General features: G+C 38.8%; 2 pseudogenes; one reads left to right on the plus strand and one right to left on the minus strand.

Moving 5' to 3' along the window:
- The first annotated feature begins 7,133 nt into the window (after positions 1-7,133).
- Positions 7,134-8,757, plus strand: LOC149214453 (chaperone protein dnaJ 10 pseudogene; annotated as a pseudogene).
- A 4,780-nt stretch (positions 8,758-13,537) lies between these two features.
- On the minus strand, positions 13,538-14,002 carry LOC149214454 (cytochrome P450 94B1 pseudogene; annotated as a pseudogene).
- Between the last annotated feature and the right edge of the window lie 206 nt (positions 14,003-14,208).

The raw sequence follows: 14,208 nt of genomic DNA on the forward strand, positions 1-14,208 counted from the left end.
AAGTTAGAATTTTCTTTTGTTGAACCAACCACATAAACAACTTGATTTTCATCCAATGCGGGTTCTACCAAAGGTCCTTCCATACCTGATCAGGGTTTTGATAATCAAACCCTAGGGCCATTCGTTTAGCTTCTTTGAGGTTAAAGGTGCCTTCGGTGTTTCTTCCCCATCTTAGTTGGTCAGACGAGGATGACACCAAAATCTTCCTCTGTTCCAAGTCAAGAGTAAGAGAAATTGCCTGAGCCTTCAAAGGCTCTCTTCACCATAACCCAGATCCTTCCATATTCTCCATTTTCCATTGTTCCTTACCTGATCCCAGAAGTCACTTACCAAAAGTAAACCTTTGTTCTCAGTGTCATTCTTGAGAGCAGTTAGTTCTTCCCTAAACAAATTTGGTTCTTGCTACCAATTATCTTCCCAAAACCGTGCTAGGTTCCCAGCTCGGATCTCCCAGAAACTATGCTGCTGGACAATGGCTCTATTCTCCCAAGTAAGGTTCCAAATGTGGGAGCCCTTGATGAGCCTTGACATTTGGATATGATCCCTCTCCTGCCAATTATTTGCATATTTCTATTTCTAGAGCTTGGCCCAAGGGGTTGTCAATTCCTTAAGCTATCTCCACCAAAAATTTGGCTCCCGAAACTCTGCTGAGGGTTTTAGGGTCATGAAGCCCCAAACCACCATGGGCCTTAGGTTTGTAGAGCTTGTCCCAAGCTACCAAAGCCCACTTCTTTTTCTCTTCCCCTTTGCCCCAAAGAAAATCTCGTTGAATACTCCTGATCTGTTGCATAACTCCTTTAGGAGCAGGAAGAGCTGAAAACATGAAAATGGGAATAGCCTGCAAGACAACCTTTGTAAGCACAAGACGCCCTGCCAAATTCAAAGACCTGCATGTCCATTTCCTGACCTTGTCTTGAAGTTTATTAGTTACCGGCTCCCACACTCCCTTGCTTAGAGGTTTGTCCGTAAGAGGCATTCCAAGGTACTTGGAAGGTAACTGATCCCTTTGAAACTCGAGAATTCTGGTGAGGTTCCTCTGAATAGAAATGTCAGTGTTAAAAAAGAAAACCTTTGATTTGTCAAGGCTTACCTCTGTACCAGCAGCCATAGAAAAGTCGTTCAAGATTTGTTTGAAAGCTCTGGCTTCCTTGACCGTGGGAATACCTTGCAACATTGTGTCATCCACAAATTGTTGATGAGTAGAAGCAACACCATCCAGGGTAAGTTTCAGACCCTGGATTCTTCCTTCAACATTTTCCATTTTGATCGCTCTGCCTAGCCCTTCCATCATGAGAACAAAGAGGAAGGGGGAGAGCGGATCCCCTTGTCTGAGACCCCTAGAAGGCATAAAGGTTCTAGAGGGAGAGCCGTTAAGCAGGATGGAAAAACTAGCTGTGGATACAAGGGCCATAACCCATCTTATCCAGTTGTGGTCAAAGCCATAAGCTCTTAGCACTGCCTTGATGTAAGACCAACTTAGCTTATCATAAGCTTTCGCTAGGTCAAGCTATATGATCATACCAGCTTGCTTATTGCTCTTAAGAGAGTGTACCACCTCGTGAGCTTGTATGATGTTATTGAGAATCTGTCTTCCTTCCACAAAACCAGTTTTCTCCTCTGAGACGAGCTGGAAGAAGGGGTTTGAGTCTGTTAGCGATCACTTTGGAAATAATTTTGTACACCACATTACATAAAGCTATGGGTTTGAATTTGTCCGATGTCATAGCTTTTTCCTGCTTTGGAATCAAACCTATGAAAGAGGCATTAAGAGCCTTCAAAATTGTTTTGGATCTTCTAGTGTCTTCCACAACATCAAGGATATCTTGTTTGACTGTTCTCCTGCAAGCTTTGAAGAAGTCCACATTGAACCCATCCGGGCCAGGAGCTTTCCCATTTTGCATCTCATTGATAAATTCACTGACCTCCTCTTCAGACACTAACCTGTTAAGATTGTGGTTGTCTTCCCTGTTACAAGCTTAGGAATGTACTTTGCGAATTTGTTAATGAACCGAGATCTGTCGACGAGAGGCTCCTCTGCTATGCTGAGGAAGTGTTGAACTAGGGCATATTCCATTTCTTTGTGAGAGACGACCTCTTTCCCTTGAGAATCTTTCAGTTTTGAAATTCTGTTATGTGACTTGTGATCCAAGGGTGATATATGAAAAAACTTTGTGTTTCTTTCTCCTTCTCTAATCCACTGCACCCTTGATTTCTGTCTCTAGAAAATCTCCTCTTGCATGCATCGATCTTCCCATTCGTTCTGAAGAGAGTCAGCTTGAGTTTTCATTCCTCGGTAAAACCTTCTGTGATGATGATCTGATTAATCCCCTGGAGTTTCTGCTCAACTTCTCTTTTGGCTTTAAAAATATTACCAAACTCTTTTTTGTTCCAATCTTTAAGCCTAGATTTGATGTGTTTAAGTCTTTGTTGTAACATGAACATTTTAGTGCCTTGAACGAGCATATCTTCCATCCACCATTTGTCAATATTGTTGGTGAAGTCAGGGTGAGAGAGCCAGACATTTTCAAACCTAAAAGGTTTGTTCCTTGGTGTACCCATAAAAGTAGCTTCAAGCTGGACAGGCCAGTGGTCTGAGCCTCCAAAGGGAAGGATTAAAGCTGACATATCAAGGCCTGTGAGAAGGAGGTCCTATGAGATTAGGAATTTATCGAGTTTAGAGGCGACTTAAGAAGCCTCCCCTCTTATTGTTCCAAGTAAAAGTGCTATTTATTGTTTAAGTGTCCACTAGGCCCATGTTATTTATGAAGTTCTGGAAGGCAATGGATTCTCTGCCTAGTTTTCTGGTACCGCCTTTTTTCTCTGTAAGAGATCTGATCATATTGAAATACCTTGCCAGAATCCAGGGCATATGAGGATCTCTCTCTCTCATCTCCTGAAGGGAGGTGAGAAGCTTGAGTTTGTCTTCTAATTTTTGAGGACCATAGACATTTGTGATCATGTAGATCTCCTTATCACCCAAAGGTTGAATCACCAACGATAGATAGTTCCTAGAAGCTTCAACATCTAGGATTCCAAGTTTCTGGGGATCCCATAGCATAAGAATCCCTCCCGCCGAGTTGTCCGCTTTAACCTCTAGATACTCATACTTGATTAACCATTTGTTGTGTATCTCTCTGATCTTGTCCATTGAACATTTTGTTTCTTGAATAAAAGCCATATCTGGTTTTTCTTCTTTTATTCTATTGCTAAGATTTCTTTGTTTCCTTTTACTTCCTAGACCCCTATTGTTCCAGGTTTTAAGCTTCATTAGGAAAGGTTTGTAAAGGAGTAACTTGTAAGATCTCTCATCTTACCTGAGCTAATCATAATTTTCCCACATTTGATGAACAACTCATTTTGTCTTTTTCTTCCTCTTTTCCTACTTGGGTTCCTTGAAGAATGCATCGGTGTATCTTCCATCGTTTTCACCCCTCTATTCTCTTGGCTATCATGGTTTCTTTTGACTCCAAAACCCTTCGATTGTGATCTCCAGAGGAAGAGTTGTTGAACCCTTTCAAACTCCTCCTTTGGCAAAGAGTCTACCCCTTTGGTGATTCCCTGCTCCAAAAAAATTTCTAGATCTAAATTCTCCCTCTCTAGAATCTCCTGCAGTTCATGGTCCTTCATTCCAAACTCACTTGGGGTCATCTCATGATCCCTACTGAGCTCCATAATGCTCGGCAGATCATCCTTTTGTTGGTTGTTCTCTGGTATATCCTCCATGTTAGCATCCCTTTCCTTCTCAGTGGGATTATTCTCCGATTCTTGGTTTGTCCCGTTGTTTCCAACTTCTTCTTCTAAGATCTTGAAACTATTGTGGCTCGGTTGTCCGTCTTCATTAATTTTCTTTTGGTACCGCTTGCCTCCTTTCCCTTTGCCCCCAACCTTAGTAAAACCCTCAGGATCTTTGCCTGTAGTGTCTTTCATGTTGCTCTCCAGTTTGTTCAATGGGCAGTCCCTGTATAGGTGCCCATGTTCATGGCACTTATGACACCTAAATGGGACGTGTTCATAGTCCACCGCCTGCACCCATTCTTCGTCATACACTTCTAAAATGATTACATCCGGGAGTGCCCTAGATAAGTCCATTTCCACACATATCTGGGCGAAGGAAATGTATTTGCCTCTTAGAGTAGCATCTGAGATCTTTATAAAATGCCCTAGCTTGTTGCCGATAGCCTTTAGAGTCTCCAACAACTAATAATATAAAGGAAGGGAGTAAAGTCTTATCCATACCGGTACAGATGTGAAAGTTTCTCGTTCTGGGACAAAGTTCATCACCCATGGTCGCATGTAAAGGCCTGCAACAGCGTAAAAATAGGGTCCTCCCTCAAACACTCTGTCTTTGTCCTCTAAGCTTGTGAACACCACCGTGAAGAAGCCCTTGAACCCAAGGTGAAGGTTGATTTCCCCCTTTGGTTTCCAGTGATTCCTTATCCATGCTTGCAAAACCTTCTTCGTCGGCCAAATCCCCATAAATTTGCAGATAACCACATATTCCGCCATGTGATCTCTGTGTACCTATAGCGCTGGGTCACTTAAAACGACCCGAGGAATAGTGGTCGACTTGGGTTTACAGACCCCTGTTGTACTTATAGGAGCATCTTTCTGACTACTAACCTTTGTCCTCTTCTCCTTACGAGCTTCCTCATGATTCTCTCCCTGTCCATGAGGTCTGGTATTTTCCGATTTTTCTGTATTAATAGCCTCTATTGCCACCTCTGTTGGTTTCTTGAAGCGATGCATTCTAGCTCCCTTGCTTCTTTCTGCAACTACTTGATTGTAGGAGGGAGCTGAACTCCCTCCTCTACACCCCTCCATGGTGACCAACGACAAAACCCTAACGCAAAACCCTAGTTCAGATTGCAGAGCCCTCGACCGCCAAGAAGCACAAATTGACTACTCGTCCAAAAATACTTATAATTGTTTTCAACCATAGCATGAAAGATAAAATACCATAACTAAAAAAAAATGACAAATTTTCAACCATGGAATTAAAACCAAAGATTATGACTACATAAAACCTTAAGTTTTCAACATATTTCAACCATGTCATTATGGAAAAAATTATTACTAAAAAAGCTTTAAAAATGAAAACTTGTGTGAAAGAGTCATTATACTAAGAATAATTTATTTTTTAAATGCTAAAAGTATAACGATTTTAAAATCTTAGCCTAAAACAACTTAACACGTTGCAACGAAATTTTAAAAAACAACCATCAAATTGACATGCAGTGTAAACAAACTTGAATCATTGTAATGAAAACTTCAAGACCAACCATGAAATTGACACATTGTGGGGGCACACTTGATCCATTATAACAAAAAAATTAAAATCAACTATCAAATTGACACATAATGACATCAGATTGCTAATCGATGATCGACACGAACCCTGCAAAATAATAATAATAATTTTAAATTAATATATAAATAAATAAAAATGAAAAATACAAAAGAAAACAAAATTAAAATGTTGAAAAAAAACATACAAGAAGTTGACAAAAAGTAATAACAAGTAAATAAAACTAGCAATTGCCCCAAAAGGTGCAAAAAGAGGCCAATAGGTTTGTTAATTTGGAAAAGTTGTATGAGAAAGGCAATTGTAGACGTGTATGCCATATGTTTTGCATTTTCAAAAGTATCAAGGTCAACTTTTGAAGATGAAATGTCATGCATTAGATCCTAGGTTTGGAAAAGTTGTATGAGAAAGGCATTTGTAGACGTGTAGGCCATATGTTTTGCATCGTCATTTATTCTTGAAAGCTAGAGAAGAAGGGTGCCCCTAAGAAAAAAGGCATACATTCTACACATTCCCAGGTGGTTGGCAGAGTTTACACAAAAAAGTCATATTTTCATAATGGAATAGCTTCGTAAAAGTTAATCCATTCCAGTGGAGATAAACTTTATCTAGGAACAACTTGGTAAGATCTACTTCAACACATATGCAAGTATTTATTCCCTTTTGTAGCCTTTTTATATATACTTTAATGAACCAACCGATGGATTTTCCCACTTCAACTAACATATATCAACGAAGAATGTGAAGGGGCATGAGGAAAATCTCAAACCTCCCTAAAAACCAGGGCCTTTCATCGAAAACCCTCTTGTAATCCTGGATATTCTTAAATTTCACCAGAAAGAAACCTTTTGAGTAAAGCAACACCTCTGCATCCGGTGTCTAGGTCTGATGTACCCAATTCTGAAGCACATTTGTCGAAGGCCAAAACCCATTGAACCTGAAAATCACTACATACCTCATAAAATCCTTCCTAGATTTATAGATGATATACTGCTCTAGAAAAAAATCTGGGGTTTCATCTAACTCGTCCACAATGAAAGTAGGCCCTAAGATTTTTTTTATGTGTTGGAAAGCCAGATCCTGGCTTGAGGGCATCCTTGAAAGACTTGGACTTAGAATTTGAAGGTGTACCCTTGCCAATGGTGCCAAGTTTCAAGCTTACAACTACAAAGAGTGAGACATCCTTGGTAATGCCATAATGACTAAGTAAATATCCCTAGTGCGGATGCCATGCTTCCTAAATAATTAGGCCGATAGGCCTTCCTTTGAAAGAGATTTTCGTCGTCCTTTTCTTTCTTATATTGACACTTGGCATCCACATTCAGCGGGTATTCAACGTCTTCTTCAATTACTTGTCATGGTCTATCTTTGCCGCTGGCGCGAGTTCTATTGCCCAGGTCTGGCAAAACCTCAATGGAAAACTGTTATGCCAACGCCTTTCTCCATAATGATGGCGGTCTCGAATTTTCACCCACTACATGAAGCCGACAAAAATATCCACAAATTTGTTACAAATTCCTGTAATCCCTGAACAAACCGTTACAAATTACTGAGAAATCAGTTTAAAGTTAGCAGCGATTCTCCATGCGCCTTCAATGGCGTCCACTGTGACAGAGAAGGGCACATTGTGAGATTAGAATTTGACAATTTTCTAGTCGCAGGGCCGTTTCCATCAAAAGTTTGCACCCTGAGATATCTCACAGTCCTCTCATTTGCCAACAATGAAATCAAGGGGGAAGTCCCAAAGGATCTCGTCGACTGTGCTAATTTGACGCGCTTGGATTTGTCTCAGAATTATCTAGTAGGCTCTCTTCCTAGCTTTGTATCAGAGATGCCCAACCTGGAACTCTTGGATTTTTTAGGCAATAATTTTACTGAGCCCATTCCCCCTGCCTTCGGCCAGTTGAGGAAGTTGCAGATACTTAATCTCTTTTCCAATTTGTTGGGTGGGACTATTCTTGGATTTCTAGGCAATCTGACAAACTTGCTGGAGCTGAATCTGGCCCTTAATCCGTTTGAAAGTGGTCCTATTCCTGTGGAGATTGGGAAATTGACTAAGCTGCAGAATCTGTGGCTAATGGAGTGTAATTTACAGGGGAGGATTCCTGTTTCTATTGGGGATTTGAGGGAACTTCAGCTTCTGGATGTATCTAAGAATAATCTAACAGGGCCTTGGCTCGTAAGGCCATCGTACGAATATTTTTAGGAATCTCACCCTCAAGTTTATTCTGGTAAAGCTGCAAACTAACTATCAATGGGAAAACCAAGAAAACACAAAAAGACGTGGTGCTCGTTTTGGCAAAACGCAAGATTTTAGGGACACCATGCACCCGTCAGAGTATGCATCATGAACAACCAGATCTCTTGGTGGACATCGATTTTGTCATCTGATTCTGCCAGAACTCTGGAATCTGTTGTAGACTTTTAGCACTGGTTAAGGAAACTGGTTACTACGACATACTCGCAGTGAGTGCGATGACCACTGAAGCAGAGATCAAGAATGCTTATTACATGAAGGCCAGGCAGGTTTTTTCCTCTTAAAAATACAAATGATGCTCAGGTGGCACAAAATTTTCAGGGATTAGGAGAAGCTTACCATGTTCCCAGCGATCCAGTACATCGGGGATCATATGATGCACATGGAAATGCAGTTGTATCAATGGAAACAATAATAGAGGCAGCAACAGTCTTTGCGATGTTGTTTGGAAGCAAGTTATTTGAAGACTATATAGGCCACCTCACAATTGCTTCTATGGCTTCTTTTGAGAAGATCTTTACTGAAGGCGAGCACACGGATAACAGGGAAGTACAAGAGGAAAGAGAAGAAAATCTTGCATAGGTTTTGAAAGATTATCTTTATCTGTACATACAAGATGAGAAGGGTGGGTTTATAGAAGAAGCTAAATCTGACGTTAAATTGCTGGGCGGTGCAGCTAATGGAAACAGTATATTGCAGACAATTGGTTATATGTATGAAAGAGAAGCGGCGAAGGAACTTGGAAAGAACGGAGACTTATATTTGGGTTTGTCATTTATAGCCGAATGGCTCAGAAACAGCGGGAACAGGTGCTTTTGCTTTGTTACAGTTTTTAGAAGATATCAAAGAGCAGCGGAGTACGGAGGAGAATTATAGTGAAGCCGATTTTGGAGCATTTTTACAGTCCAACAAAGAATTGATTGTCAACTCACTTTGGAAAGTAAATGTGCCTGACATTGAACGCACTCTCTCGCATGTTTGCCAGATCGTGTTGCAAGATAAGCCCTTGTCATATGTGTGCCACACGGTGTTGCAAGATAAGAGTGCAAAGAAAGAAGATCTTCAAGCTCGCGCGAAAGGTTTAAATATTCTGGGAAAGATTTTACAAACCGCAAAACTATAAAACAGAGATCGAATTTCAGAAAAAGACACTTCTCGTGGATTTTATTTTTGTTTAAAGACATATCTGATGTTATGAAGAAACATTTTCTCACATTTTCATTAAATCTTTATCACTGTTAATTGTTCACATGACGAAAAATGTAAAGGGACTCAGAGATCTCCTCCTCCAGCGAGTGGAATTGAATGGCATATATGAAGTAATGAAAAATATTCGCATGGTTTGTTTCTCACACATTCTCATAAATCCAACGCGTTTGTCCATGGTATTTAGCTCTTTATGAGGCTTTTGTAAATTGAGGAAACAAATTTGGTGAAATACTTGAATAAGGTCACGTGAATCTATTGTATATGTTCTTGCAATTAAATCAAGAAAACAAATTCTTGTAGTTGTTTAGCTAATTGTTCTTTACTTCATTTTTTATATTTAGTATACGCTTCCTTTGCATCGAATTTTATTACATTGCTTTGATTAGAAGTCGGAATTCAGGTGCAGAAATTTATAACTGTCTATGCATAATAAACTAGCCCAAGCTTCAGCCTTATCATAATTAAGTCTGATGCAAGAGCATCAACCCACTAACGAAAATGATTTCTAGAAGAAATCACATGGAAAGCACAAGTGTCAAAAGGAAATACAAATTATTAATTTGCAATTTAAAAGCATGGTGAAAATCAAATATGCTAGGGATCTTGGGTTACTTTGGTAGTTAATCCTCAACCAAACTTGAAAAAAAAAATGTCATATTTAAAATCACAAGGCTGTGCGGCATTGTTTGACGTTTCAGACATCAAATCATCATGCTAATTTGAAATATTTCCGCAAAGTTCATGAGGCTTGCAATAAGTTTGTCATTCTCTTCATCCCCTTTTTCATAGATGTCTCTTTTTTTATAAGAATTTCATTTACAATTACATTGATTGGAATTTCCTTGTTATTACCTCATGAGGAAACTCTCTATCATCTACAACTACATGATTTGTATTCACCAACAATTCACTAGTTTTAAAATCACAATATCTTTGGATCTCATCAACTTCTTCATCCTTATCTTTACTAAGGATTGGTCTGTGTTTAAGTTCACAAAAGTAAACTTCCATCTAGGTTGTTGTGAGCTCTTCATCATTCAATTAAGCATTAAACCTATGCTCCAGCTTCACTTGTAACCTATGCCACTTTATTTTTTTCCACATAATCCATTAAACATTTGGTCTTCTTTACCTTCTTGTTACATTAGTACATTCAGGTGCACTTTTATCTCAACAACTTCTCAGTGAACTTCTTTTTGAATCATCCTTCTTCTTATGTTATTTACTTTGGCATCTTATTTTCATCTACTATGACTTCTCCTTGAACCCATGTCATGACTATCAATAGTTTCTCTGTGAACTTTACCTTGTCCACTTGTACATTGCAATAACAAGTTACTCCTTAACTTGTTTCAATACCTAACCAAGCTATCTCTAAGCTCGTCCTTTTGGTATAGTTGGTTCTCTCTTTTAGGACCTCTTGAGCTTCTCTAAAGAATATGAGTTTTATCCAATAGGAAACATAAGAAACACTTATAGATATCTTGAAATATCTTCTTAATCGTTACTTACAAGGTGACAAGGTAGTGTTTATGCAAGAATCTAAATCAGAGATTCAGTTACTCGGCGGTGCAACTTATGGAAGTAATTGTTAAAAAATGGAAGAAAGAGAATTTATTCATTAAACATAGCAAATCTCAAGTGAGGAGCTTCACCTAGAGACTGCCTCTAGCGGAACGATCTACGATCTTCTCACTAAAAATCAAGAATATATAGTTTACAATCAAATAAGGAAGTTAGAACAACACCCTGGAATGTAGGAACAAATTCCTAATCCAAGTCTCACATGAAACTAATGAAAAAACTCTCTCCAAGAATAAATTTGTCCATTAATTTTAACACTGCCTTTTAATGGAGAAAGGGTTCCATAGCACTCTTAACATCTCCCTAAATAACTCAAATTTAATTCTTACAAGAGGATTAGTAAAAATGTCTACAACATCATCACAAGTATTACAATGTTCAATATGGATTTCCTTTTATTGAACCTTCTCACTAACAAGGTGAAACTATGTATCAATATGCTTGGTGTTTTTATGAAACACTGGATTATTTGCATGTTTGATTGAGCTCTGGTTGTCACACCTGATAACTGTTGCATCCTTTTGTTCTTCTTTAACATCCTGGAAAAGTCTGTTCAATGAAACTGCCGCACATGTTGCTCCTCACATTGTTTGATACTCTGCTTCAGCTGAAGATAAGGATACATTGTTCTTCTTGTCGCTGCTCAATTCAATAACCCCGAACCCAATGTTGAATGCATAACTTGTTATGGATTGTTGGTCATCTATATTTCCGACCCAATCTGAGTCTGAGAATCCTGTCAATCTAACATCAAACGAATTAGTATATTTAATACCAAAGTCTAAGGTTCCTTGAAGATACCTTAAGACGCCTTTCGCTGCAACCCAATGATTCTCAAGGGGCTTTGACATGAATTGGCTCAATAAACTCACTGCAAAAGCCAAATCGGGCCTACTGGTAGTAAAGTAAATTAGACTCTCAACCAGTTTTCTATACAGTGTTGCATCGACCTCTTAGAACCATAATTATTTTGAAGTCTAGTATTCTGTTGTAAAGGCACCGATGCATCTTTGCACCGATCCTTTCTGAACATTTTCAAAAACCTCCTGACATACTTTCCTTGAGATAGAAAAGTTCGAGCAGAGTCGCTCCGGACTTCAAGACCCAAACAATAGTGTAATTAGAAGGCCTTTAGCTAGCTCAAATTGCTCATTCGTTAGGCTTGAACCAACATCTCTTCTAGAGAAATTCAACAATTCAAATTTAATAATCCTATCGGCCTCTCTTTGTACCTTTTGGGACAATTGCTAGTTCTTACCTTTCTTTTAATATCTAGTGTGGATACGAAATTTGTAAACCCAATATGAAAGAAATGTGTAATTCCTTTCATGCTTAACAAAGAGTTGACATATAATATTTCAAAGATATTAATAACTAAAAACATTTCAATATCTATTATAAATAAAATATTTCTAAATTCCATTTTATATATATAATTTTTTTTTATTAATTTTATCTATAAAATATTTCATTATTAATATTAATAAAAAATTTTACTGCTTTATATAATAATAAATTTAAAAATAAATTATTATTATTATTATTAAAAAATAAAAATAAACACAAACAAATAAAAATTACACCATAAACATGTCTACAAAATAAGAATCAATATTAATATATCTTATTTCCGAATTGATCAATCTTTGAGAAGGTATAAATTCTTAAAACATTGTTTTTATTAGTCCCTGCCCTCTGGCAATGGCCAGGGAGTAATCGATTTGCGATGTCATAACATTAATTCACCTGTTTGTTATTAGTCGCTGCCACTTATAAACCAAAGTTTTCAAAGGCATATGGTTTTACTATTTTATATAAAGCAAAGTTTCCAGAGGCATATAGTTTTGCCATCTTATTTGGCCTCTTCCTGAGGCATAGAGGCAAAAACCATATGTTATGTTTATTTATTTCGCAAATTTGAAACTAATGAAAAATAATGCTAGCATTAGTTTCATAGTTGAACAGATATTAAATGCTATATTGGTAACCAAGTTCCCATGTTCTAACCATGTTCTAATTGTTCTTGTGCATTGAACTTGCCATGTGGTGCAACAACTGCCAGCTTTGACAATTCGACAACAAGATCGGTGATGCATGAGAGGGAAATTCGACAATTCAATAACAAGACCGCTTCCCACATGCTGGAAGTTGATTTTCTGTCTATTTTCCTTTTGCTGCATCCGCCATGCCTGGAAGTTGATTTTCTGTTGAATTGATTTTCTGTTGCAGCCTTCAACTCCGCTATCTTTGTTGGGGCTGGAAGCTGATTTTCCATTGCAGGCTTCAGCTCCCTTATCTTTGTTGGGGCTTTTTGTTGCAGAGGCATTCTTTTCTGAACTGGAAAGGGGGCTGGCCTTGCCCATCGAATAAATCACTGTTGGAAATCTCCCAAACTGCACTGTATTTGCGTGTATTTGCGTGGACTCATACTGTACCATCTCCATTGTCCTACCTGCGATACCAGTCAGTCCATTGAGGTTCAGATGGTGTGATTTGTAAATTTTTGTAACGTGTTTCTCAATTATTGTATTTCTGTTTTCGGTGAGATTCTAATGTTATTTCTTAATTAAGATAATTAGAAAAATGAGTGATATGAAAATGACAGGTGGTTACTCACCCGGGCAACTTCAACGGCGGAAATGTCTGTTTGGCCTCCTTCGTACAGAAACTTGACAGCAAGAAAGTTCGGGTACGCACTGCTTTCGTCTACCTTGATAGCCATATTTTTGCCTGGATACTCGCATGGGACTCTGTAATAACACACACATATAAATATAAATATTCACACTTGTAACTGCAAATACCATCGATCTTAACTATTCAGGAAATCCTTAACTACGCCTTACTGGTCCTCCGGTAAATAGGCTATATCTTTTATTTCTCGCTAAGGGACTCACTAAGGTGCCAGTTGTTATAGTGTTATCTTTGAATAACCAGTGAGAAGTTGTTCTCTTTCTGACTTAAGAATAGTAAGTCAAGGTTCTGAAAGAAATCACATACTACTCTTTTGATTTGAAAGGTTCAAATGAGTGAAAATATACGCGAAAAGTTGAACAAAAATAAAAGTTCATAGAATAATGCAGGAATTCACCATTATTTTCCACCGGAATTCAGCCGAGCTCGCCCCGTCAGTCTAATCGTCGTGAAAATCCCTCAAAATTGGGCAATTTAATATGAAGAATGGATTAAATCTCTGCTAAACATAATGTGACTAGCCCACCATTACCATTGAAAGGCCGCAGCTCGGTTGCTACATCGAAAGCCTGCGCGAACTCCAAAACAGAAAGGTTGGCATCAAGGCTAGCCGGATCGATCCCAAATGCAACTTTGCATATATTATCAAACGCGAAACGCTGCAGAATGTCCTGAAAATCCAATCCTCTGCACATCTGGTTGGCCTCGTCAAGAATTGGCAGGAATCGATCCGTGACTTGTTCAACGACTCGCAGAACAAATTCCCGCAGAGAGCGAGTGTCGAACTCGTAGCTGGCAACCTTGCGCTGCAATTTCCAGGCATTCCCGTCGGAATTAATGATCCCCTTCCCCAACAGATCGTGCAAAATGGCCGTAAAGGGCTTCCCCTTTGGATAATTGTCAAATTGGGTCTTCAGTATATACTTAATATTGTCAGGATTCGCCTTCACAATCATCCGAACAGCTCCCAGTCACTCGACCAGAATGGTCTGCATGGGGGATTCTGCGAGCATTTCTGCATACCATTGAAGCAGGCGGCCTAACCCACGACTGGATATGATCTCGGGCCGGAAACAAGCTTGGGACGAGACAGAATTGTACAGAAAATGCAAACCATGAGTACCAGCAGCAGCACCCCAAGCAGCAGAGCAACAACAGGGCT

This window comes from Pinus tabuliformis, chromosome 1_1 (genome assembly GCF_031772625.1).
Source record: "Pinus tabuliformis cultivar Carrire ecotype Pingquan chromosome 1_1, CPIR1, whole genome shotgun sequence".
Taxonomy (NCBI): Eukaryota; Viridiplantae; Streptophyta; class Pinopsida; order Pinales; family Pinaceae; genus Pinus; species Pinus tabuliformis.